Source organism: Rissa tridactyla, chromosome 1 (assembly GCF_028500815.1).
Source record: "Rissa tridactyla isolate bRisTri1 chromosome 1, bRisTri1.patW.cur.20221130, whole genome shotgun sequence".
NCBI classification, from domain to species: domain Eukaryota; kingdom Metazoa; phylum Chordata; class Aves; order Charadriiformes; family Laridae; genus Rissa; species Rissa tridactyla.
In genome coordinates, this window is record NC_071466.1 from 35667873 (window position 1) to 35694435 (window position 26563).

General features: G+C 42.7%; 1 protein-coding gene across 9 annotated transcripts in view; it reads left to right on the plus strand.

Moving 5' to 3' along the window:
• The window catches only part of ENOX1 (ecto-NOX disulfide-thiol exchanger 1), a 380407-nt gene that overhangs the window by 196154 nt on the left and 157690 nt on the right, over positions 1–26563 (plus strand). For 2 of the 9 annotated variants that reach the window (XM_054206679.1, XM_054206727.1), the window contains exon 1: positions 24043–24290. The exons of the other annotated variants lie outside the window; for them this stretch is intronic. The gene's annotated coding sequence lies outside the window, so the exon portion shown is untranslated. Of the gene's footprint in view, positions 1–24042; positions 24291–26563 lie in introns of those variants that run through there. 9 annotated transcript variants of the gene reach the window in all.

A 26563-nucleotide genomic window follows, 5' to 3' on the forward strand; every position in this document is an offset into this window, starting at 1 on the left:
TTTTGAAGAGTAATTAAAGAAGGTAAAATTATTTTGATTATAAATAATCTAAATTTTCAATGACTTTCACAGTTATGGGGCAGTCTCCTAGATGGTTTGAAGTGTACGAATTCTGAATGTATTGCACATTTATCTGAAAAGTGCATGGTTAATCACTCCCTGCTCCAGTCGTTCACGCGCAAGACTCTCGAAGGTCTCTGTAGCCCGGTTCAACACAGAAACCATCAGTGGGTCAAGAAATCATTGTGCTTTACAGAGGATCGAGGGAAGATTAGGGCTGCCTTCTCTCTGTCCTCTTCCGTCTTTCTTTTCCCCCCAATATCTAAATTGAGATTGATCATTTAGCAGGAAAAAAAATACCGCTACGAGCAATGAAGCGTAACTCAGTACAACGCTGAAAGCTGCTCAGCTGTCGTATCAGACTCAACTTACTCTTAAGCAAAGATTAGCGAGGATAACTTATGTACAAGGTTGTAAATCTGCTTAGCCGTCTGTGACTCTTATGGGCAAATAATGCTTCCTAAACACAGCCTTTGAACATGTCGAGAGTCACCTTTTCGAATGACTGATGAATAGGAGCCAGATGATTTCAGCTGGGAAAGAAAATAATGTTCAGCATGCTAAAACATAGCAAGCCAAAAGATAACTCATTTTATACGTTAGTTAACTGTGTTATGGTCTATCTTAATATAGATATATGTTGCAAAAGCTCATTATAACTATGCGTAACACCCCATAAAGTATTTGTTGTTTTGAAGCTTCCTTTCTTGCATCAGGGATTGTTTCATCCTTTCCTAAAAAAACCTCAACGAACAGATATGACATTATACACCCAAATATCCCCTCAAAACATACTTTTTGAACGTCTTCCATTTTTGTTTGCCTTCTTTACTTTGATGTTTTTGTAGCTTCTTAGATGAATATGAAATATGTACAACAAATGCATAAAAGCAATCTGAAAGGAAACATGCAAAATGTCCTTTTTTCCTCCCTACACCTAAGAGCTCTGGGCTTCATGAAGAACTAAGGTTGAATAAAAACCAGCATGTTTTGTTCCGTGCATTTCTAAATTTTACTTGTTGATCTGAAAACAAAAGGCAAACCAAAGGTGTACAAAGGGCCCAGCATATATAGAAATGTTTTAAAAATAAAAACATAGTGTTCTACAAAGACATCCTAATACATCAAATGTTTGTTTGGTTTTTTTGCTATGTAATCATTCAGTTAAACTTCTTTATTGTTTTAGTCTACTTAAATCTAAAGGGCGCTGGAATATTGCAGAGGGAGGGGAAACACAAAGGAATTGGTAAGGATAAGACTATGTGGGTTGCTTTTTAATTATTTTCAAATGTCTGATGTTTATTGCCTCCCTTTTTTCAAATTGGTCCAAGTTCCAGGATGTTTTTTGCTTTGACCAAATCCGTTAGGATTTTTCTGTGGTCCTGTTCAGGAAATCGCTGTCATCAGGGAAGCTTGTTTGGGCAAGATTAACAATAGCTTTATGGCATGAAATCTGATAGCAAGCGTTCTGTTTTTTTTTGTTTGAGATTGATGATGGGCTGATAGGCCTGCGCAGACCTCGGTCATCCTATTTACCTTTTACAAAAACTGACATAGTTTTAGCTTTCTTCCACTGCTCCAGTATTTCTCTGGTAGTCTAAGATTAATTGAAAATCAATGTTGGTGGTTCAAAACCTCCTAAGCCAGCTTTTTGTACAAAAGTGCTGATACAGCTGCTGTTTAATATGCTTCCAAGCTACTGACAGCAAAGGAAGTATTTATCATAGCTGAGCATGAATTAAAACATCAAAGACGCTAAGTAAACTGCACCTATGTATCATGGCAGGGGTTGGTCGAGGACAACGATGGAGGGATTTCAGGCATCCCCTAAGAATGCCGCCAACAGGACTTCTCTGTAGAGTCATTTCAGGTCCACTTATCAAATAGTAACACAGAGAAGAAAAGCTCAATCTAAGGAAACACTGTACAGGACAATAAAAAAGGAAATGCTGACCTTCAAAACAACACTTGAAAAGCCAAACGGACCAGCACAAAACTATAATAAAGTAGTTCATTTGGCAGAGAGACATATTTGGGGTGGAAGGGTAAACTTTAGAGGAGCTTCTTCTCATCCCCAAAGGCAGAACCAATCTATTTATTGAGCACGTTTAACTTTCCTGCATCTTTATTGGCATTTCTATCATTTCCATCCAGTAAAGGACTAATGTCATTGCTGAGATTCCTCTTCTGCTTGCCATCCTTAGAAAGTTGTTACTGTCCTTTAGTCTGCGTAATATTGATTTTTTTCCCCTTTCTTCTATCATTTTTTTCCCTAATCATCTAATGTATATTAATTGCAATCCATTTCCCTTTGTTCGCTGATGTAGATTATTTTTTTATAGCTATTTTTACTTCAGTAAGCCAATATGACAGTTCAGGCAGGTATTCCTTTTTTCTCATTGCTAATGTCTTTTTTTAGTGTCTGGTAAAATGTTCTTAAACAGGTCCCAGCTTTTGTCTTTTTCCCAGATAAACTGTTTCTCCCAGCTGAATTTGCTCCTGATTGTTCTCTGGGTTGCAAAATGAATCCTTTTAAGGCACCAGGTATATTTGTTTTCATGTTATCCTGTTCGTCAATAAGAAACATAATGAGCAAATGGTGTCATTCATAAAGAAGCAACTGCTAATTTTTTAGTTCTGCGGTAAATTTTACGTTATCTTTCAAGACTAGGTATGATATAAAATTCCTGCAAGCTAAATGCAATTCTTACTGAGTTCAAAAATGTCCTTATGCGGATTTTATTTTTTTATTTTTATTTTATTTATTTCAAGGCAGCACAAAGCCTCCAGCGTATGCTATTGAAATTGAAGTCCTCCGTGGTAATTCAGATTTCTCTTCTGCACAGTATAAACAGATGCTTAAGGAATTCCTCGTCAGCATTTTCCTCCAGTGCAGTTGCGGTCTGGAACAGATATCACCCTGTTTATCTTGCACAGCCTTACTTCCAAAACGACCCAGGCTCTTCCTCCCTCCTTCCGTGGCACCGGGATGGGCTGTGGGAAGACCAGCAAACACTTCTCCATCCCGAGGGCCGCAGCTGCAGCCTGGCTTTTTTTTTTTTTGTGCAGTCAGCCCGGGGAAATCAAAGATTTCGCTGGATTGTGGTCAGCGTGTAAAACTGCTTAATTCAAGAGACGGATACATTGGGTATTTTTCAGTCCAGCCTTCCAGAAAGTGGTAGACTGATAACGTGCTGGCCTTTACCAAGGGAAAAAAAGAGATGAGAGTAGAGCTTTTCTGCTACAGAAATATGGGATAATATGGGAAATATGGGCTGTCTCCGGGTTTTCCTGTGCCAGGGCTGCTCTGCAGGGCCAGGGGGGCCGGGAGGGTGGCGAGGCAGTCAGGGGCAGGCTCATGGCTCCGTCTGAACCGCAGCTGAGCTACACCAAGTTCAGCTGGCATTGATCAAGCAGGACTAAAATGACTCCTGATCATTCCCAACGGGTTATTGCTTCTCATTACATCAATAAAATACAAGCCAAGGCTCCAGGTTACCCAGGCAGTGCTTGCTGATACGAAACTTGGCCTCAGCTTTTCCTGCCCATGGTGAGTTTAAAAAGACTATAATCTGAATATAGTGTGCTTTTCACTTGGATTTTGCACCAGGCCTAAATGCAAATTCTATAGGAATGTCTTTTAAAGTAATTTCTAAGGCAGTAAAAGACCCTCAGTACAGCCCTCCAGATCCCAGAGTAGAGAAAGCTATTAGGTATGCTATTATTTTAAATTTTAATCTGTTCTGATGTTCCTGAAACGCTCTATCTGTAATGCCTTTTGTATTAATCATAATAAATATTTTATCCTTTCTGGAGAGGGCACGCTGACGTAATGTCTAAGTGAAAGAGGCAACTCGTCTCAGGTAGTTCGTGATACTTGCTAGACTTAAAATGAATATCAAACAGTTCCAACAGAGATGTTGTGCAGATAATAAAGCCAGAAAAAGAATGGAGAGAGATACAAAATAATAACCACATGCAGCTATTTGCTTGCTTGCTGTTTTCTAACTTAAAGAAAACGGAGCTCACTTGTAGTGGAGCCGTACAAATTCAGTAGGTGCAGCAGTCCCTGTTACAAAAGCAGTGGGGTGGAAGGGAGGAAGAAGCAAGAGCAAAAAAAAGTGTGATAAAGGTTTCAAAAGCAGACCCTTGATGACTACTTATATTTTTTTTCCATGTACATTCTGCAAAGAATGGTCAACCTTAATAGGACTAAGCCAGTAGCTCCATGCCCGTGCCTGGCCTCTGAAAAATCCAGCACAGGTGCTACAGAGGTTGAAGCACTGGCCTGGGGGATGTGAACCTCTCCTGTCTCACCACTACCCATCTGGTGACAGGCATGAGCTCGGGTGTGTGGCTCATTCCTCGTTTCCGCAGGCAACCAAGCGTATTTCAACGGGCTCTGTCTCAGGTTTTGTCAACGTGCTTGCTTTGCAGTGAGGAGAACTGTTTTGGCTAAAATTGTACTACGATGACGCATCTTTTCAATGGTAGGTGTCCTGTAGGGTGATGCACATCATTTATCTATTGCCCTCCAAAATACCCAGATCAAGCTTCCCTGCTATAGCACAGATTTGCCTGTGTTCAAAGCTCAGCAAAGACTTTGGTGTAGCCTTCGATATTGACATTTAAGTCTCTTGCATACATCACCCTTCTGTAAAATTACTGAGCGCTTCCCATTTAGAACAGTGCCCAGAATACGTGCCCCGTGTCCCCTTTCAAAGCCAGGCAGGCTGGGACTGGCACGCACACCTAAATAATTAATGGCTGTTTATCCAGGTACTAACAATGCTGTGCGGTTTGTTTTTTAATTGCAAAGTGTGTTTCTTGGCTTACTTCTTGGCTGAGAGTAGAGCATGGTCAGAACAAGACAGACAGAGAAATGCATATTTTGCAGCGCCAAATAGATGAAAACAAAGCGGTGCTCTTCCTCCTGACAGCCGAAAGCCACTCCCGTCCCCAAACTGTGGGCATGCCTGCCTCTCGTTGTTAGCTGTCATTTGAAGGAGAGCATGAGGAAGAGAGCTAAATGTTTGGGGGTAGGTTGCTGAATGCACAGCAGACAAACCCTAGCAGAACTCTGGGATAGGAGGATGCGGATTTAATGCGTGATGCTGGTTGTTGGAGCGTTTTGTACATCTGTTTCAGTTCATGGGCTGGCTCCGTTTGTGGAGGGGAGCCTTGGCTATTATTGCTTGGTCCCTCTGCCTTGTTTTAGCTTCACATTACTCAATGTCTGATTATGTTGGACAATATTCACTGTTGCTGTTGAGAACATTTTGGACAGCGGTGAAAAAATGCCGAGGATTTTGTCCATATCGTTCTATCACTGCTTAGGAAACCTGTGAGAGTGAGCCAAGGCAGGCACTGGATGCTTTGCAGAAGGAGGGGTGCCAGCCTAGAATAAATAAATACATAAATAAATAAATTTGTCTCCCCTCTTTTCTCCCACCCGACTGCCTATATAACAAGCAGATGAGCTGGGAGTCCTCAAACCCCTTGAATGATGTCCCCGAGTCCGAAAAATTAGAAGAGGGGAAAAAGAAACCTACTTTGGTGCTATAGGAGGCTATGGAGGTGTCAAATTTGCAGACAGTGTAATAAATGTACAGAAGATAGCTCCTACTAGCCAAGTTTGGGTGTGATGTCCAGACAAGAACTCCTCTGGCTGGTGATGGTGGCGGCCCGGTGGAAATTTTGCAGATCCTGTGAATTTTGGCATCACGTGTTAGAGCTGAGAGCATTACTGGGCATGCTGTTCAGCAAAGCAGGATTTCTGTCCACGCTTTCTTTTCAAGTTTATCCAGCCTGTTTTACAGCTGTGATAACTTGGGGCACAGCACAGTCCAAAAGCTGGTGTGGTCATATATGTATATATAGGTATAACATCAGTTATTCGTGCTTACTATCCCAAATTGTGAAGTGCCGCTTTGAGAAGAATAGGTACTTGAATTTTGGGTTGTTATGTGAACCAAACAAAACCAGACAGAATATTTGGCACATATGGAAGTATTATATTTCATTTCATTGTAATGTTTTCAGTGGATCCAAAATTCTGTAACCATCCCAAATTCATACAGTGCCTGCAATGCTGCATGTCATCTTTTTTATCTTAGGTTTATCTGGAAGAAGTATCGACATTAACCAAACCCGAGGTGATTCAGGAATACTGATTATTTCACCAAGGTTAATATTACCTTATAATAAAACCTGTTCTTTATGGATTCACTTACTTAGGGCGATAGCGCTCACATACAGTAGATGATATTAAAATCTTTACAAATGTTTTTGTAAGTAACTAAAATTACTGTGACATTTATGGTATTCCCTTTCCTTAGATTAGGGAATAAAGCAGTTACTTAAATTACCTTCAAAGCAAAACTATAAAGATTGCCATTCAGGATTTACATTGAAAAAAAATATGAAAACATAAAGTGCCATTTTGGCTGGTGCGACTGGATTTTAATATCGCTCGTGTCCAGTGCCATGTCACTGCAAAGCCTTGCAAACCGAATGCGGAGGACGCATCGCCGTTTCTCCGTCTCTTTGGCCAGCAGAAGAGGTGTGCTGCCCGCGAGAGGGACGGGTGTGCCATTCAGATGTCCAACACTGCGAGGGACCAGTCCAAGGTTTTCTGGACCTGTAGACAGAGCCTGAGGCTCTGCGGTAGCGGGGTGGGCTCCGCATGCGGAGAAGAAGGGAGAGGGGTTTGAGGCGATAGCTGGGCTCCAGGAGATGCACTAGACAGGCGAGAGGTCAGCTCTGGGTGGAGAAAGGGAATGAACGGGGCAAGGCGGGTAAGAGCTGCTGGGAAAAAAGAACGAGGAGCTTTGCAGAGTCAGTGGGGCTGGGGGGTAAGTGCAGGAGGCTGTAGCGGGCTATTAGTGGGCCCTAGAGGCTTTTCCTCTCTTTTCCCCCTAGAAAATCCCTGTCCCTCTGCATCCTCATCTCTTTGGGATATCAGTCTCTGAGCTCACATATCCTGTGACTCGCAGACCTGTCTTGTCCAGCACCTTATTTTCACTCCAGCTGATAAAAGGCAGGCCGTCCTCCCCATTCATCTCGAATGACGTCTCCTCACCTTCTTGGTCCTCCCAAGGAGGAAGAGGAAAAAAAGATTTAGAAAAAGGAAATATAGAGAGACCTCCTAGAGCAGGAGCTGCAGTTGTTGCCAGAATTGAGTGTGAAGGTGGCGTCTACTGAAATGCAAGGTGCCGACCCTTCTCCACCAGCTTTGCAGCACCAAGGCATAGGGTGAGACTGCTCAGGTTAGAGTGGCCCATACCCATCTTTTCAGGCATTGACAATGCTTATCAGGCACCCATAAAGAAGGCAGGGACCATCCCTGGGCAATGCCTACCTGCCTGTGTCTGGAGCTCTACCTTAATGACACTGCCCGTATCTCGGGAAAGAGTTTGGTACACGAGAAACCCACTGACTCTGTTCTAGTTCTTTCAGTCTTTTTTCTGCTAGCCTCATGGAGTTACGAGGAGTTTTTTTTTAAAAAAAAAAAAAAAGAAAGAAAGAAAGAAAACTTATCTCTGGTACTTCACTCAGTAGCTGAACAAAAGTACTGCAAAAGTACCGGAATATGTGTTGAGTAAAAATGTCCGTTGTGGTAACTGTTCTGAGCGTAGCTGCTCTTTTGTGACAGCTCCTTTGAATTATTTCCGTGTGGAACAGCACAGCTCTGACAGCAGCTCTTTTTTAGAGGGAGGCAATTTCCCTCATATATGACTTGTCAGCTGCTAACCGTGGGTGTGTAAATATAGCTGAAGTTTGGAAATGGTGCCGATCTGGCAGAGGTTTGGGCAGTTATTATTTATGGCTGAATGGATGAGATTTACCAAGCTCAGTTTGATGGCAAACGTTGCAGGGCAGGTACATTACCCAAGCTTGTGTTTGTGGAGCACCTCGGCAGTTTAATATTGATTTCAATAATGCAGTTATTCTTGAAACAGCTCTGTAAGTGGTGAATAAAGTATCTAATTTATATAACTGTAACAACAATCAGAAGCACCTCACTTTTTAATTTTACTCCACTCTCATTGACCCTTTCTCCTCCCTTTGCTTTTACGGTTGTGTCCTCCCTCTCTCATCATTCTTACATCTCATTTGGGATTTCTCCTCCTCCCACTCCGTCTGTCAGCTGAACTGCCACGGGACATGGGATCCTCCCTCCATACCTCTGGCGTAGAATCATAGAATCATAGGGTTGGAAGGGACCTCTGGAGATCATCTAGTCCAACCCCCCTGCCAGAGCAGGGTCACCTAGAGCAGGTTGCACAGGAACGCGTCCAGGCAGGTTTTCAATGTTTCCAGAGACGGAGATTCCACCACCTCTCTGGGCAGCCTGTTCCAGTGCTCTGCCACCCTCAAAGTCAAGAAGTTCCTCCTCATGTTTAGGTGGAACTTCCTATGCTCAAGTTTGTGCCCATTACCTCTTGTCCTGTCCTCAGGCACCATGCCGGGCACCCCGGGCATGGGTGACCTCATCTGTTTGGAGAGCCTCTGCTCTAATCTCTGCACTTTTAACTGACAAATTTCTTTCTTCTTGCTTGTTCTGTCTTATATCACCCAGTACTGTGGTTCTGGCTCATGTTCTGTCTCTAACTTACCTTGGTACGGTCTCGGTGTGTCAGCTTGCAATTTCTGTCTGCACAAAAAGGGCAAGGGGGCTGCTACAGGCCACTTCCCAGGTCAGCTTTCCCATAAAGGCAGTTGTTCCCAAAAAATTTTAAGTTCATGGAGCCTTAATTAAGAAAGGTCTTAAGAGCTTTTAAAGGGCTAAGGATACATCTTTCATTGCAAGCCTACCAAAGATGAAAGTACTATAATTACATTTCTCAGCCTCCTGAGACCTTCCGCTTTGACTGGAAGCTCTCTTCCTGAGAAATCACATTAAGATTTTTCTTTCTTACTATCTCCCTTTTGATCTGGATGTTTATGAGATCTTCTCATCCAAATCATCCAGAAAGAGAACTAGAGAGCACAATGCACCTTTTCTCTTCTAATTCCCATGTCTCAGGTGCCACACCCTCTATTTCCTAAAATTCAAATAAATCCTCTTTTTATATCCCTCATTGGATCTAAATGTATCAAAATTACAGAAGAACCTCCTCCTTTTTACAGGGGACATTCAAATCTTTTTATTAGCCAAATTTTCACTCCGTCGCGGTACTGCAGAAGGTGCAACAAACTCGAGGAATAATTAGTATCAGGAATGGAGAAATCAGCAGAAGAGGACTCCCTGCTTATGCAGTAGCTTGTTTTAGTTGTGTCTAATATGATCTCCGGGACTTGAGAGGATTGCCTTTATTTGTGCTGTGTCTTCGCTGCATACAGCAGCGAGCTTACATCGAAACTTGAAGTTAGTAATTCAGCTTGAGTTGTCTGAAAGCTGGAGTTTTGTGTGTGTGTGTGTGTGTGTGTGTGTGTGTGTGTGTTCGCATTTCTCGCAGACGTCTGTCACACAGCAAATGTTGCTGGCTGGCTGCCCTCAAAACACTGGGGAAAAAAAAAAAAAAAAAAAGATCCTTGCAAAAGTGAAATACTAATGACTTGGAGCCACTTCATATCTAATAGCTAGTGAGTGCACTTCTTGCTTCAAGGGAACGGGAACAATCAAACGTGGAGTTTGTTGGGTGGTGAAAGGCTGTGCTTTGTTTTTTGAAGAAATACTTGCAAATTCCCTGTTCGGTGGCTGACTTTTTAAAAAGCAGTCAAATCACTACGTGATGATGACAGAAGTGATCGCGTTATTCTAAGTTTGACTCAAAACATATATTGCGTTGGATAAAAAATAAGAAATTATTCAGGAAATATGCTCTATTGAAACCATGCTCTGCTGGGTTTCAGTGTCTCCAGAGAGCTTCATTTTATGACTTTATCAGCTTGCCTTAAAGCCACAGAATATGTGATTCACAATTTCACCGTCCTATTAGTTGATGCTTCTGTTGGGAAAGTGAATCACTTTCTGGATCTGATGTGTGTATAAACAGCTTCCTTTTCCTCATAGTCTCAAGGGAAATCATGAAATGTCCAAAAAATAAAGGTACACAGCGGTATAGATGAATTCCAGTGCTGAAAGCTGAAAGTTAAGATATATCTAAACATTAGAACTTTAATAACAATTCAATAACCGGTGTTTTGCCAGCAATGTGGCAATGTGCTCTCTCCCGTTTACCAGCTATTTGTACACTGTGTATTTTGGTCACTGGGTGCAGTAGCCAGGAAAGAACAAAAGACTTAGCAAATTAAATCTAAAGATTTCCCCTCCCGCAGTAGAACAGATAGGTGTAATGTACCATTTCGTTTTAAACCAAGTTATGCATCAGGACTTTCGGATACTTATTTCTGAAGCCATCGGTGTATAACCTCTGATATAGTAAGAACTGAGGCACTTAAGTTCCAATTATGAATTCTGATGAAAAATCTTTAAACAGAAGACAGACATACCCAAACCGAACAGTTCTGTGGTATAATTAATCTTTCCTGTCTACCTGCATTTCTTATTGTCATTCAAGTGCACATGTGAAATAAGGACTTGATCAAAAGTCCTTTGAAATAGCTGATAATCTGTCAGCTGGCTTGGCTAGTGTTTGGACATCGCTGGTATTTTTTGTCTTTATAATAAACACTTTAGAGATTTCTTGAGTGTTTATGTGATACACAAGACGAAACTAAAACAGATGAGTCTGTTCGGCCTTGGGAAAATAATTTTGAGGAAAGAACTAAATGTTATCTTCAGGATCTAATGTTATCTTCAGCTGTCTAAGCGGGGATATAAGAAGAAGAAACCAGACGTTTCTTGTGAGGGGAGAATGATGGGAGAGGGAATGGACACAAGCCGCAACATGGGAAATCCCAGCTGGATATTTGGAAAATAAAAAAAAAACTCACAGTAATGGGGTCAAGTGCTGGAGCAGGTTGCACAGAGAGGCTGTGAGCTCTCCATTCTTGGAGATATTCAAACCTGACAGTCTTGAGCAACCAGCTCTTGAGTTGGCCATGCTTAGAGTGAGAGATTGCGCCAAACGACTGCCAAAGGTGCCCTCCAGCCTGTGTTGTTCTGTGCTTCTGTGCTTCTGTAAATTCTCTTCTTTTTATGTAGTTTGCAGTTTGCTGTTTTCATCTCACTCTTAAATGAAGTTGGAATGTTCTGTGTGTTTTCAGAAACTACCGGGTTTGCTCTCATTTGCTTACACAAATGAGAAATGGAAGGGTTGTTAAAGAAAGGATCCACTGAACTGCAAAATCATATACTTTTCTCCGTAACTGTGCATTTTATACATTTGGTTTAGAACACCAGGTAGAAAATATGTTCTGAGAGCTCACTGCTTTTATGAGCTGAGATATCTGTATCCTTGAATAATATATATTTGCGGTGTTTTCTTCTTTTTTTTTTTTCCAAATAATGAAGAAAGCAAATAAAAGCATTCTATGGTTGTTTGGAAGATTAAAACATGCCTGCATTCACAATGAAAATAAACTCAGATCTAACAAATGTTATTATTGCCACAGATAGGTCTGTTTTTCCATGTAAATATAGGCATCTCTTCTTGTTTTTTCTATTAATCTGTATCTTAGTGGAAATATGTCTTTTGCACAGCATGCTTTTTCAATACCTTAGCCACAAAGAAGATTTTCTTTGGTAATTTATTAAAGTTAGGACTTTTAAAAATGCTTTTGTCAAAATCTGACAAGTAAAACTGATGCTGTTTGAAATAATAATGTTTTAATCAATTTTCCAATGAAATATCCGAGATTTGCTTTTTTGCAAATTAAGAAGTTACGCACTTCTATTTGAGATATTTTTTTAAACTTGAAGCTAGAAAGTTTACAAACTTTTTCAACAACTTCAACATGAAATATCTTATGAACTGAAATTCTCTTTGCAGTTCAACAAAATGTTTAAAATTATGGTCAATAAATTTGGCCTGATTTAGGTTAAAGAAACCAGAATTTCTTATTGCATGGGAGAATGATCTCCTGCCCAACACACAGTATGTTTTATAGCGTAGTACAGCAAAAGGTGGAATGTGAATATGGAACATGTACATGTGGCATATGAACACTAGGTTTTATATGGACATGATGTTTTAACCCCGGCCTCACAGCCACTCACTCGCTCTCCCCCGGTAGGATTGGGGAGAGAATCAGAAGGGTAAAGGTGAGAAAATCCTGGGCTGACACAAAGATAATTTAATAGCTAAAGCAAAAGCTGCACGTGCAAGAAAAGCAAAATAAATAATTCATTCTCTGCTTCCCATCATCAGGCAGGTATTTAGTCATCTCCAGGAAAGCCAGGCTCCATCACGCTCAATGGTTACTTGGGGAGACAAACGCCATCACTCCTAACGTGCCCTCCTTCTTTCAGCTTCTTCCAGCTTTTATTGCTGAGCATGATGCCACACGGTATGGAATATCCCTTTGGTCAGTTGGGGTCAGCTGTCCCAGCTGCGTCCCCTCCCAGCAACTTGTGCACCCCCAGCCTTGGGGGGCAGGGTGAGACGCGGAAGAGGCCTTGGCTGTGTGTACACACTACTTAGCAATAGCTAAAACATGCCTGGATCATCAGCACTCTTTCCAGCAGAAATCCAAAACGTAGCCCCATGCGAGCTCCTATGAAGAAAATCAACTCTACCCCAGCCAAAACCAGCACAATGGGCTTCCATAGATAAGTTCTATAGTAAAAGAGGACAAACATGTCTGATCAAGGAAAAAAAAAAAAAAAAAGCTGAAATTTCCTTATCTGTAGATTCTGGATTGCAATCATGAGAGACACTCCGGCCTCTCCAGTCATCCCGTAATACTGCTTCAGTTAGATATAAAACAACCTGGGAAGTGAATGATGGTCAAAACCATTAAACTGCAAAGGAAGTCTATGGTTTTTTCTACGGCTAGTTGCATCTGAATAAATGTTTGTGTCCTTCTCTGAAAAACAGAGTAGAAACTACCACGGAGTCAGAATAGTTTAACATAAATACCATACGTGGTTATTTCTGCCTACCACATCATCCTGTGATTGTTGTTGGAACATCTGTTTTTATAACTAGTAATTTTTTTATTTTTTTTTTTTTTTATTGGGGACAGGTCTTGCACAGTCCCCCCCCTCCTGGGGAGAAGGAAATAAAAATCCTGTGAAAATTGATATTTCTTGCAAGAAGTGTGTACAGCAAAGGCCAAATGGATTTCATCAGTAGTATTTACTTAGCCAACGGGGCTGTTTATCAGTACCGTATACAGACCATTCTAAGCTTATAAAAGAGAATTAAATAATTGTGACCAGACTGGTTAAGTTTCACTCTTACTTTTTTTCTGAACATTGGCTTGCTTGGCTACTGAATAAAGCTTTTGAGGAATAAAGCTTTGGCTTCACAAGGCAAGATGTCTTGTATAGTTTAAGTGTAAGCGGCCAAGATTGTAATTTTGGAGAGACTGGAACAATTTGTCTTCTTCCGTGAGGCATTTCTGAAGCATTTTCACAACAAAAATGTTGATGTTTTACACAGACAGTTTACTATTGGACAAGGACGGCTTTAAATTGTATTTCATTTTCAACAGCTGTTTGTCTACCTGCTTGTTGAGGCAAAAATAGGCGACATTATTTTGTTTAGAAATGTCTAATATACTGAGTATCTATATGCTTTCATCTCCAAGTGATATTGCACAGAATCACAATATTCTCAAAACCTTGCAGGTTATGACAGATGATGATTGGCACTTATTCATCATTAGGACATACGGAATTTCCAAAAGCGGTGCATTTAGGTCCCTTTTGAAAGGTTTTTCCCCCACATTATTGCCTAACAAACTTCAGAAGGGATGTACTCACACGTGCTTTTGCTTCCATACAAACATATACTATGTTTGTTTAAATAATGCTTATATGTAAGTATGCTTTCCGAAGAGGCTGGGATTATCGAAAAGTCGGCAGGGAGAGTCTTTGCATGTGAAGTGCAGACACAAAACAATACCTAGGGAAAAAAAAAAAAAAAAGGTCTAATTTAACACCGAGGACAGAGAGTGTAGGAGCAGTAAAAGTCTTACTGTGTGGCTGTGACATTGCTGCTGCCCGGCATGTTGAGTAAGCGGAGGGCAATGCAGAGCTAAGCCTTACAGTAATGTATGAAGAGCAGTCAGATACAAAATCGAGATAAATATCTCACTTCTATCCATGGCTTCCCTGTCAGGCTGTCCGCCTTTCCCTTATCTTTCCACTATTTTACAAGAAACATCTCCTTTCTAGAGGAGGCGGGAGGTTCAGCTATAGTGAGTGTGGGTTTTTTCCCCTTTTTTTTTTTTCTATTGTCTAACTCTGTGGATCTGATATCTCTCTATTGTCTGGTCATTGCTTTTCTGTATAGTTAAATTGTTTCCACTGCTTGTTCGCTGGCTGCATTGCAGGATGGCAGTGTGTCCTCAGCACACACCTCCTTAGCACGCTCATGCTTTAGGAATACCCTTCCGAGTATATATATATATATAAAAATATAATATATTTGTATGCCTTCTGTCCTAGAATCATAGAATCAGAGAATGGTTTGGGTTGGAAGGGACCTTAAAGATCACCTAGTTCCAACCCCCCTGCCATGGGCAGGGACACCTCCCACTACACAAAGTTGCTCAAAGCCCCATCCAGCCTGGGCTTGAACACTTCCAGGGATGGGACATCCACAGCTTCTCTGGGCAACCTGTTCCAGTGCCTCACCGCCCTCACAGTAAAGAATTTCTTCCTAATATCTAATATAAATTGACCCGCTTTCAGTTTCAAACCATTACCCCTCATCCTGTCACTACACTCCCTGATGAAGAGTCCCTCCCCATCTTTCCTGTAGGTCCCCTTCAGGTACTGGAAGGCCACTATAAGGCTTCCCCGGAGCCTTCTCTTCTCCAGGCTGAACAATCCCAACTCTCTCAGCCTACCCAGCCCTCTGATCGTATTCGTGGCCCTCCTCTGGACCCTCTCCAACAGGTCCATGTCCTTCTTATGTTGGGGGCCCCAGAGCTGGATGCCGTACTCCATGGGGTTCCTTCTGGGGTTTTCAAGATGGAGATAGCTCCTGCTTCTTCATCCTGGAACCACAGTTTCACCGGGGCGAGTGGCCACGGTAGCATTAGGAGCACTTGGCACACCTTGACTTGTTGAAGATGAATGCTTCGTAACGAGAAATTGCACTGCCAGACAGCACATTAGTGATTGATGTAAGATGGAGAGTTATAGATTGTAATTGTGCTAGCAAGATATGAGGTGATGCTTAAAGTATAATTTTAACAGTATTTAATTAAGTGGAACAGCAGATTAACCGCCACTGTCCTAACTAAACACATATAGAAGAATCGCAAAATACAAACGCTCGTTATTGCTAAGTTGCCTCTGCTGTCAGTGACTGACTTGGAGACGAGGTGACTGACTTGGACCTGATGTAAACCTGCTTGATTTCCAAACTGAATTTTAATTTTTTTCCAATTGTTCTCTTTTAATGCAGGCAGGGGAAGGCGACTCACGTGTTCAGTGCTGCATGGTTGACTGGGTGGGGAGAAGATGACATATTATATCCGGTCACTGAGATATCACTGTGTCATTTCACTCTGTGTGTAGCAATTAAAGCAAAGTGAATCATTTACTCGACAAATTCAGTCTCTTGTTCTGCCGATGGAAGTATTATTATCTCTAGTTTATTTTTTGTTTGAATTGCCTGATGGCAGATTTCTCTCATCACCCCAGTTGCTGACAAACGGTAATTAGGTATCCTTGTGCACGGTGCTAGCTAAAGAAGGTGCAGGGAGCCAGTTTCTTCACCGGTTTGTTTAATTACCTTTGTGTGCTGGCTCCAAAGGATTTTGGGAGCCCGGCCTCCTCTGCTTTGTCAAGCTGTGTAAATCCCATATCAATTATACCTCCTATTCTGGAAGCAAATCATGGGGCGTACAAGCTTCGAATTTGCTTTGCATGACTATTTGTAGGAAGCAAACATAAAAGGAGCTTGTGCTCAGCCACAATAAATTCATTGTTAATTTGAAGTGAATATTTATAACTTTCTTTCTACTATTTGCCTGACACTACTAGCAATTAATTTGGTATTCAACTAATTCGACCCAGCCTATGCCTGGTCAGAATTTTCTGTCTCTGCGTTTCCAATACGCTTCCTACACGCTATTTTGTCCTTAATGCCTTTATAGCTTGTTTATTGGAAACAGGTTTTTAATTATTTTTCAACAGTATTGGAGGCCTGATTTAATGAGCAATTGTTAGATATACTAGGGAGACACATTCACCTGATTAATGTGATAGTTAACTGAGCAACAAAATCGCCTTGTGGAGAAGCAGCTGTATACAGAGTTGAAGCAGTAAGAAAGTTTGAGGGAATGTGAAGAAGATATTTGAAGAAAGATAATTTAAAAGAGGGTACAGAGGAAGCTGAAGGCTAAATATAAATATACAGTGGTAGCTTGCTGGTTAGTTGGTTGGTCGGTCTGTAAGTTATGTGTATGTGTGCACACACCTGCCTGTATTTATTAGGAGACAGTTTATATAGGCTTAACAGAAAGATACTGCGTTGGATTGACAGGATATTCGAGGACTGTAGAAAAAAATGCAGAGGATGGGTCCTTCAGGTGTGTATGGGAGATGAAATTGTGCTGCAGCCAGCTCTTTAACTGTATGCAGCGTTGGCGTCCAGCTTCAGTGCTCACGTGTGCTTTTGGAAACAGATCCATCCTTTGGGAAACAGGTCTTTTCTCAGAGAGAGGAAGGGAGGAGAGAAGACGTTTGACACTCTTTAGTTGGCAGAGCTCACACTGGGCTATTTCTTGTGTTACTGACTCGCTCCTATCAGCAGCACTTATGTTCTCAGTTTGCAGGCTTGTGGTCAGCTTAAAGAATCAGACTAGCATGATCACCACAGAATTTCAGTACAAGATACTTCCACTCACACGTTTGGGTGGCGCCTTCCTTCTTCTTTGCAAGCAGTGTTTGCAAAGGGAGATGTCGCAGTGGGGGCCTAGCAGAAACTCATGACTAGATCACCGGGTTTCATTCCTGCAGAGGGTCGTGGCATCTGTGGAGAGATGTCATGGATGGAAGCAATGCACTTCACTCGTACAGAGAAGTAGCAGTACATTTATTGATATAAACCAGGAATTTAACAAAGTTTGATGATAATGCAACAGTGTTTATCAAGATTCGAGATGGCAAGGTACACTTGATTATTTACTGCACAGAGGACCGGGTCGGCCAAGCTGTCAGGGAGACCCTCCCGTTGAGTCACGAGGTTCAGAAAGGACCCCCTGGCTTTCTAAACTTCTCAGAGAGGAGCCGAGGTGCGGCTGGATCCAATCCTAGTCCCAGACTTGGTCAAGGGTTTATGCCTAAAGGATTATATATGCGCAATCAATCCTTTATATCACCTAGATAAGATTTCAAAGTTTAGCGTGCTATTAGTCACTTACTGAGGATCTGTTGTGGCAAGGAATCTCTCAATCTCGGAAAGTAAGTGTAACCTTGAGAGGCGTCCCTGCCTCTCCTCCCCCCTCCCCCAGGGGAGATCCTGGTGTGCAGCCCGCTGACGTTCAGGAGAGCTCAAAGGGCTCTTGGTCTATTCACTATTTATGGGGGTAAGATAATTGACCTATAGTCATATTTGCATATTGACCATGGTACGACAATTGCTCAAGTTAGCCCTTGGCTATTGTGTTGTTATCTGTCTCACCGAAACCACGTTGAGCCCAGTCCTGCCATCACGACTACGTGCAACCCTTTGTGACCACCACGGGTGGTTATCGCTTGGGCAGAGTTACAGGAGATAAAGGTCAGGTTGGCGCCTGGGGAGGGGGGGAGCACACCACCGCAAGAGAGGGACCACAACGAGATTAGTGGAGACACAGCACTGAGGCCAAAAAGTGGCACAGCAGCAGACACAGCTAGGAGAGTTGAAGTGTGAATGCTGGTGAACTCAGCTGGTTTCTCTCGTGTAGTTTCCAACTTTGCTTATACCATGGACATCTCCTCACAAGACTGAAAGTACAGCATGTTTCAAAGTCATGGCATGGGGTAAACCATCCCACTCTCAAACTTACCGGACCACTTGTAGCTCAGCACAGGGCTGGTGGCTTTTTGTTCCTGCTCACTCATACTTCAGTGAGGGCAGGAGCTTTTCTTCCCAAAAGGAAAGGTGAGCTGGCTTTTCATATGGGAAGCTGCATTCTTGTTCACATGCTTTTAACCAGATGAGAGCTCTACAGATTTCAAAGAACTCAGCCTGGGAAAATGAACCGGCTTTCTGTGCCGTGCAATCACTTTGGGAGCACAGAATAGGGAGAAGACTGATAAGATACTTCGCCAAGATCAAAACTAAGTGAAACTGGGCTGGACGCATACTGGGATTTTAAGCAATTTTGAAGAAAATAGAGAAAAATCAGAAGTCAATTAACTTACACCTGTTTGGAAAAGGAAAACGCTCTTGTGAGTGACGAGCACCCTGCACCACCTTCACTGGTTCAGCTCGTTTCTGTTGTGACAAGTAACTTGGACAATTCTTTGCAAAGCATTTTTAATTCCTTGCCTGGCTAACATGATGGGCATATAAATTACTTTAATTATGCTTTGAATGCTTATTTCAAAGCCAGGAGGGATGCTGGTCTGATGGTTGGAGAATCAGGCTAGAATTCAGCAGATCTGGATTCATTTCAAATTCCTGTCATAGCTTCGCTTTAGCAGGTCTTTAGCAGGTAACTTCTTTTTTTTTTGTCTGCGCCTCATTTTATTGTCCGCAAAAAGGAAATACTCGTCTTTACATTCCTCCCATGCCATCCTGCCTTACCAATTGAGCTGGTAGAATTTCCAGGGCTGTATATGTGCCTTGGGTCAGCGGTGCTCCAGCCCTCCTGGGCTTTATCAGCCCTCCGTTTCAAAAGCTTTTGTCTTGCCTGGCTTGGAGGGAAAGTTCCCAGTGATGAGTGGATTTGGACTTGTCTTAGACCTATTTTGTAGGCACTGGAGACAGCTTGTTGGATGTGCAGGACAGCTCTGAGCATTTCAGATTGCCTTCTGGAAGCACAAGACAGGCCCCAGTTCAACAGACCGACTGAGCACATGCTTAATCTCTGCCTGTTCAACAAATGCTTTAAACATAAACATGTTCCAAAGTGTTTTGCTATAGATGGGTGAGCTCCAAAATGTGCTGCTGTGCTTTGCTAGATAAGGATCGGTATTTCTCTCTGAAAGAACTCATTATAGGACAGACACATTAGCGCTGCCTGCATTTTTAGGTAAGAGACTTGACACTTTACTATCTGTGTGGCAGCCAAAGTAGACAAAACCAGAGAATGTTTTTTAAATTGCTTCCTGACATGTAAATACGGATTATTTAGTGTTATCATTTGCACATGTATTATAGATTAATGCTATCAAGCTAAACTATGTGATGGCAACCACTGATGCTAATCTTGTGTTCTTTATTCTTCAAAACCAACAAAATTCATCTGATGAAGGATATACTCAATTATTGAGTGCGAGTTTTGTTTTTTTTTCTTACGTACAATTTAAAAAGCACATCAAGATAAGAGAGTTGAAGTGGTATAGGTTATGTGTTCCGACGCAAAGAGTTTTTTTAAGAAAACCCTCACATGATTTAAGAAATTGCTGATTTAAAAAATAACAAATAATGTATTACACTGTCGCCTTTGAAAACTTTGGGAGTTTAATGCAGTTTAACAGACGGCCATTTATATGGGGCTGCAACTTGCCGTCGACCTCATGCTGTGCAGCTGATAAACAGCGACGGGAAAAAGTGGGAGATCCAAAGTACGTGCAGCCAAAGCATCCCAGGCTGCATGCATCAACTCCCGTATAAATCACAGATGGAAAGCTATAAAGCCAGGGCTTTTAAAATGCCTGAGGCAGAACAGTGCATGAAAAAAATGCAGCAGCCAAAGTTTCTAAAAGCGGCTTCTGTCTAATAATCTGTATGCATATGTGTGTGCATATACATATATGCATACATGCCTATATGTATTTGTACACTGTATGATATGTGTTCAGACCCGATACAGAAGCGTGAATGGCAAAAGTGCTGTACACTTGACTTCTGAAAAACTGCCTGCCTTACCTGTTGAGGCCTCTTCCCTCATCCCTGTCCAGTCACATTACCAGTCACATTTGTGAAGCTCAGCCCTTCGCTAGCATCTTGCTGAAAGCAAAATTTGGCATGATTTCCTTGATTGTAACTGCGGCCCTTTCCCCAATTTGCTTGACACCGATACAGTCCTCAGCAGTCCCTGAAAGGGATTCAAATCCCTCCCTACCATCTCCATCCCTTGTATTTTTTCCAGGTGAACACTTTGCGACACTCTCAACAAAGTGGAATTATTTTTTTCCTTTCCAGGACCCAAGCATGAAAGTTGCTGGTAGGAGGCATGTAACAGAAACGCGTTTGCCAAATGCTCCTGCCTCTTTCCTTGGATGTGGGAAAGCGTTTTGTTGAAATGGGAAAAGCAAATGAATAGAGTCCGCCAGTCCCGCACGCCTCCTGTCTGCGAGCATCCCCACCCTGGGGACGTGGGCTGTGTTACCGACTCAGGGGAACGGGTTTCGAGGAGCCCTTTGTTGAAATATTGGCAGCACATCACTGGGCTCGCTGTCGTTGCAGATGGAGCGCTTTGCCGAACAGATGGATTCTCAGCTTTCTGAAAGAAAGGGAAGGTACTCGATGTACCGCGGTAGGAAAGGAGGGGGGTATTCCAGGCATATGGAAAGGCAGGAAAAGAAGGCACGTTCTGCGCTTTTTGGTGCACTTGGAGCCTAGCAACCTCTCCCTGGCAAACTTGTTGGGAAAGCGTAAGCGCGGCGCTCTGTGAGAGGGCGAAGGGACTGTAACAGACGTGGAGGAAGTAATTTGCACAGAGGCAATAAAAATGAAGGCAGAGTCTAAAAGAGCCTGCTCTCCTGAGTGTATAACTAAATATTACGTGCTTGGGATGGGGAAAAGCTCCTGCCCAGCTTGAGAGAGGTGCACTCTATTAAGGCACAGGACCGGTGCCAGAACAGCGTAACTGGAACAGAGGACCAGTTAATATTTTAAGGTCTATTGTGTTGTGAAAGAGGCCAGAGATAAATGTTACCTGCCACTGTGAAGCTAGGAATCCCCATTTTCCATCAGTGTATGCGTTGGTTTCGAACCGCGGTGATGCAGTTTGTACAGTGACATCCTTCAGACGCCGCATTGACTCTTTTCTCGCGCTCTTCATCCTCCCCTCCTCCCCTCCCCATCTCGTTCGTGCCTCCTTTCCATCTTAATCGTTAGGGCAGGATCAGTTCCGTGCAGCACCCGAGAGCCTGCAATCCTGACTCGAAACGGTGTTATCTGATCCGATATTTACTGCTAAAATCTTCATGCGAAGGCCAAGTGGAGCGTGATAAGGAAGCGGCATGAACTGAAAGGAGCGATCATCTGTTGCTGTTGTGTGTTAACTCTCTACAACTTTTCAGTCACTTCACACACACACACACACATACATAGTTAGCAGAAATATTGTATTTTATTGTGGTACAATTTAGGATATGATAACATAGGACTTTTATCTTTATTTTTACCTCTTAGCTTAATTAGACAATTTCAACACCTCTTGAATGCAGACGTTAAAGCTGTTTAGCAATAGTAAGGATGCCAGAGGCCTCGGAAATCCAGATTTTCTGAGAAAAAAATGAAGGTGATAAAGGGCAAAAATGTCAAGGTTCTTTCAAAGTGTGATCTGCTGCTGAAAGCAGCTATGCAAAAATATCTCTTTCTGGCTCTGGATTTTGTTCATACTCAGGGTTGTGTCTGCAGCAACAGAAATACCTGAAGTCTTTTTCCTGAAAAACAAAGCGAACTGGAACACATGGCCACTTGTGCATCAACTGTGCTCCATTTTGCAGGACCGAATGCTCAGGGAGGCTCCTGGATAAAATAAACAAGGAATCCCATCACTGAGTTTGAGTATGAACATTTTTCAGATCATTGTGTCTGGATCTCTGCCAAGTTTCAGCCCTAGAATAAATTAATTCTAACCCACACAAAAGAGAAGGGTTAAAAAAAGAACCCAACAACTTCTACAAGACAAAAACACTGGGCAATTTTTATGGGGAAACAAGTGGCCAAGAATAATTTATTGGAAAAGCAATTATCTAAGGAGAGAGCGGGCTCTTCTCTCTAATTGGAAATGATAACATTTTGCAGCCCTACTAAACGCCGTATAGGAGAAGCATCAGCATTTTGCTTCACCAACCTGGTTAAATTGAATGTAAAGTTAAGATGTTTCTTTCCTCTGGTTTTATTTCTCCTTACACCCAATACTGCAATTGAGCCCGCTTCCCTCTCTCTGTGGCAAAAGCTAATCTGGCTGCCACAGGACCTGTGAAATTCATGGAGGTGATGAGCCAGGGTCTGCTTTCTGCATTGTATGTCTGGCTTTATTGAATCTCTAGTCACCCTCAGATAATAAATATTTCATATGTTGGACAGGTGAAAGGTTTCATTCAGCTGCAGATCTGCTTCCAAGGCAACCGATTCCTGTCATTTGAACAGTTTAAACATGTTGAAAACAAAGCTTGCTTTCTGGTTTTCTCCTCTATGATTTTACTTGTAAAGCACTACCCGTCTCCCCCCCATCCCTCCTGCAAGCAGATACCAAAAAGCCGATAGCATTAACAAGTAATTCTGAACAATTTATAACCGAAATGTATTCTCTCTTCCAGTCAAGATGGGATGAAAAATGCCATTTCACTTTACAAGCATAGAATAAATACCCAGAGAGATGAAATTGCCCGGGTTAGCAGCTATAAATACTCTGTATGCAAAAAATGCATGCAGCCACAGTACTACATGATGCTTTACAGCACGTTTCTCCATTACGGTGGGTGTTTCCCCAGTACTGTTGTCCAGCAATTCTGTTATAGAGTTGGGGTTTTTTTGGAAGGGGGCAGTACCCCAGGTCTTCCTCTGAGAAAAGTTACCGAGAAGATTGTTCGCAAAATGTCTTCAACCGCATCTGATTTTTGCCAATGTCAGCGCTTGTGACAGATCTTCTTCTGGAAAATGTCTGCTGTATCTTTTACATCTTGCAGCTGAACAAGCCCTTCTAAAGTACGGATTTGCTTGTTCTTCCTCTGCACGTTTCCAAGCGTAATGGGCAGCTGCCCTCCCTCCTCCTCTCAAGCCCTCCCCACATCTGGACTTTCTGACTCGTGCTGTGCTCCATACCCAACTCTAGGCCAATGTCTGCATCCCCTGATGGTGACTTCAACAAGCTCTTCTTTTTCCTGCCTGCTGCGTCAATTGTGACGAAAGGAAAAATCGGTTGGAGCAGTGGTGAAATTTGGGTAGGCAGACTCCAAGTAAAGGGATTTTCTACCTTCTCATATCAGACTCAGAGACTTGCGTCTGACCTTCTGCGTTCCCTTAATGCAGTGATGGCAGAATGGTGGCGTTTCTCCAGAAGGCACACAGCTGTTTTAGGAAATAAGGGGGAGAATACATCTTGGGGTGAGATTGATGGGGTTTGGGTATTCTGATGATGACCCACGCATAGGTGGCTTATTTAATCTCTCCGTCCTCTCTTTCTACTTACTGTACAGGTGCTTTGCAGTGGCGCTGTATTTGGGGACTAGGAGGACGTTCTAGATCAGTTCGGAGAGACTGACATGACATGCACGACAGCTGGTTTGCGTTGAGGGGGGAGACGGGACGTGGGTGCAGTTTGTGGTAGGCGTCTTTGTGCCTGGTAGCTCTGTGGCTGATCCCTTCCCCCCCGGCCCCCCCCCCCCCCCCCCCCCCCCCCGCCGCCATTAGAAACAATTAAACTATATCTGACCTTGCAGGCCCTCTCCTTTCTGTTTCCCGGCGTATAGATTTTAGCCAGCAGGTCTGTGGTTAACCCCTCCTCGCCGTTGTTTATTTCCTGCCACTCCGCAGACACACCACTGAGCGTTGAGTATGTGAACTCAAAAGACGCTCCCTCTCTCTCTCCCGTACAGTCTTAATAGCAAACAGTCACGAGCCGGGCTTCTCCGGGCAGAATTATTTCTACCTAAGAAATACAGGCTTCGGGAGTATGCCCTTTCTCTCACCCTTTTCAGATTGCATTAAAAGCATCCGCTTCAAGGAACTACAACTGTGTTTATTCGAGTGTTGAATTTGGGAGCAGTGCCGGGGATCCCTGCCACGGCACGCTTGAACCGTGAAACCCAGGTCAGTTCCATTTTTTGGTTTTCATGTAGTGGCACAGCGCTGCAGCGGTTTGAGCTGCCAAGTCTCTGTGGGAGCAATGCTTCCTTTAACATGCAGAAAACATCATATTCGATTTTATAACCTTACCTCTTGTTTGGGTTTTTTTGTACTACTAAACCAAAATGTCAGGGTGGCACGTCAGTAAACACGAGGCGTTCAAAAAGGTTCATGCTGACAGGCTCGAAAACTGAATGCTGTCTTTTAAACAGGCGGGAACAGCTCAGATTTTCCTTCCTGCCCACCAGGCTATCCCTGGACTTGAGGGGACGGCTGTGCTTAATCTGCCTTTCGCTCTGTCACTGTGACTGCCGGCTATTGCGCTATATAACGCGCTCTCAGGCTGTGGGAGGATAACAAGTTTCAATCACTGTTCACTGAGGTTGACTTAGTGACTCAAAGGCTACCGACTCAATAGCGCCTTAGTTTTGTCAGAGAATCGGCCCCATCTCTCTCTCCCAGCCTTCTGCGGTATTGGGGATTTGGTGACTTTGTCATATTGCTGGAGAGGAAGATGCTGGGGCAGGCAACGCACTGTCTGCAACTGGTGGATGGTGTTACCAGGGTTGCCCGGGGTACTTTCTAAGGAGGCTGCTTTTGTTAATAAGTCTACTCAGACTCCAAATTCCACACAAACTGAGTTTGCTTTTCTGAAATTTCATGTGCGCCGACTTTCACTGGGAGGTGGATTTGCACAGGGACAACCAAAGGTATTTGGTACCCGCAGTGTTTCTTCCACCCAAATGTACGTTGGATGGCTCTGTTTGAAGGCACAGGACTGTTTGCTTATTGGGAAAACATCTGGAGGCAGCAACGCTTTGTGCAAGGAAATTCGCTGGTGTTTGACTGTCGTGTGGATGTGGCTTCCCTTTAATTTCTGTCCCCCGATTCCCAGTGGTTGTATGCTTTCGTGTTGCTACAGTGCTCTTGGAGTAAGCGTTCCTCTCCGTTAAAGTTATGCGGCTGTCATTTTTTTATGTTTCATACAATGGTTGAAGAATACTCCGGAATACACCCAAACATGGGCTTTTCATCACCTAGAAACCTGCAGTTAGAACCATCGTCCCTTTTGGTCACCAAATCAGAGTCTGGAGAGCAAATACCATGTCTGGCCCCAAGTCTTCTCCACCTCTTCTTTGGTACATTGAGTTACTCTGCTTCTAAGCACGTTTCCCTTCTTTTCAATTTTTCTTTCTTCATGCATTTGTTCCTCGCCTAATTATTTTAGGTCAAGTCTGCAAATTATTTTAGGTCAAGTCTGCAACAGCTGAACAGAATACAGCAAAGGTAACGCTCAGTGATCTTCCTGCGGCATGAAAATTTGTGTGAAAAGATAAATAGCTTTTTTTTTACGTATTATATTTATTGAAGACAACGGGGAGATGGTGCGATGAGTGACTGAAAACTCTGTAACTGCACCGTTAATGTTTAATTACTATTGGCAGCCAAGAAGGGCCTTTCTGGATTAACCAGACACTCTGCTTCGGGGATATGCATAGGTGGCAGAAAGTGATAAAGCTGGTGAAACTGCACCTCTGGGAACGTGTAATGGGATCTTTCCTGTGATATGCAAATTGCGCTGCCAAGTTGCTGTATAAACAATTCATGGGAGAAGTGGCGAGAGGTAGTTAAATAGCTGGATCACATATCAAAGATAAAATCCAGCACTGGGAATGGAAAAATGTGTTAAAAGAGTGGGTTTGCTTTAAAAAATAAATAAATAATAACAAAAAAAAGATCTTTGCCCACAGCGCGTAGTTGCACCAAAGAGGAAATAGCAGATGATTTATCACAATTGTTGCAGTTCAGAGTAAATGAGCATTTAGGAAACCAGTGTGCATAAAGTTTGTGAAAAACAAGACTTTTTCTAGTACAAGTAATCCAGCCAATAATGCAGCTTTTTTTTTTTTTTTTTTTTTTAAACCGAGAAAAAAGATTACTTCACAAATGTTAATCTGCTTACTTTTCAGTGATAAAACCAATCCTGCCATTTCTATTCTAAGCACAAGCAATGATCTCAGGCAGCCCGGCAAAACATATTTCAGGGTCATATACAGCCAGAGATCAATGAGTGTGAGCGAACCTTATTGACACCAGCAGGAGCTGAGCTCGTGGCTTCAGTCTGGGTTTCCACTTTCTGTATTTTATACCATATGAAGAAAGGATTCCAGCTAATAGCATTCCTCCAGTAAATCAAAAATTACTCTTTCACAAATGGAATCGAAGCCCTCATTGAC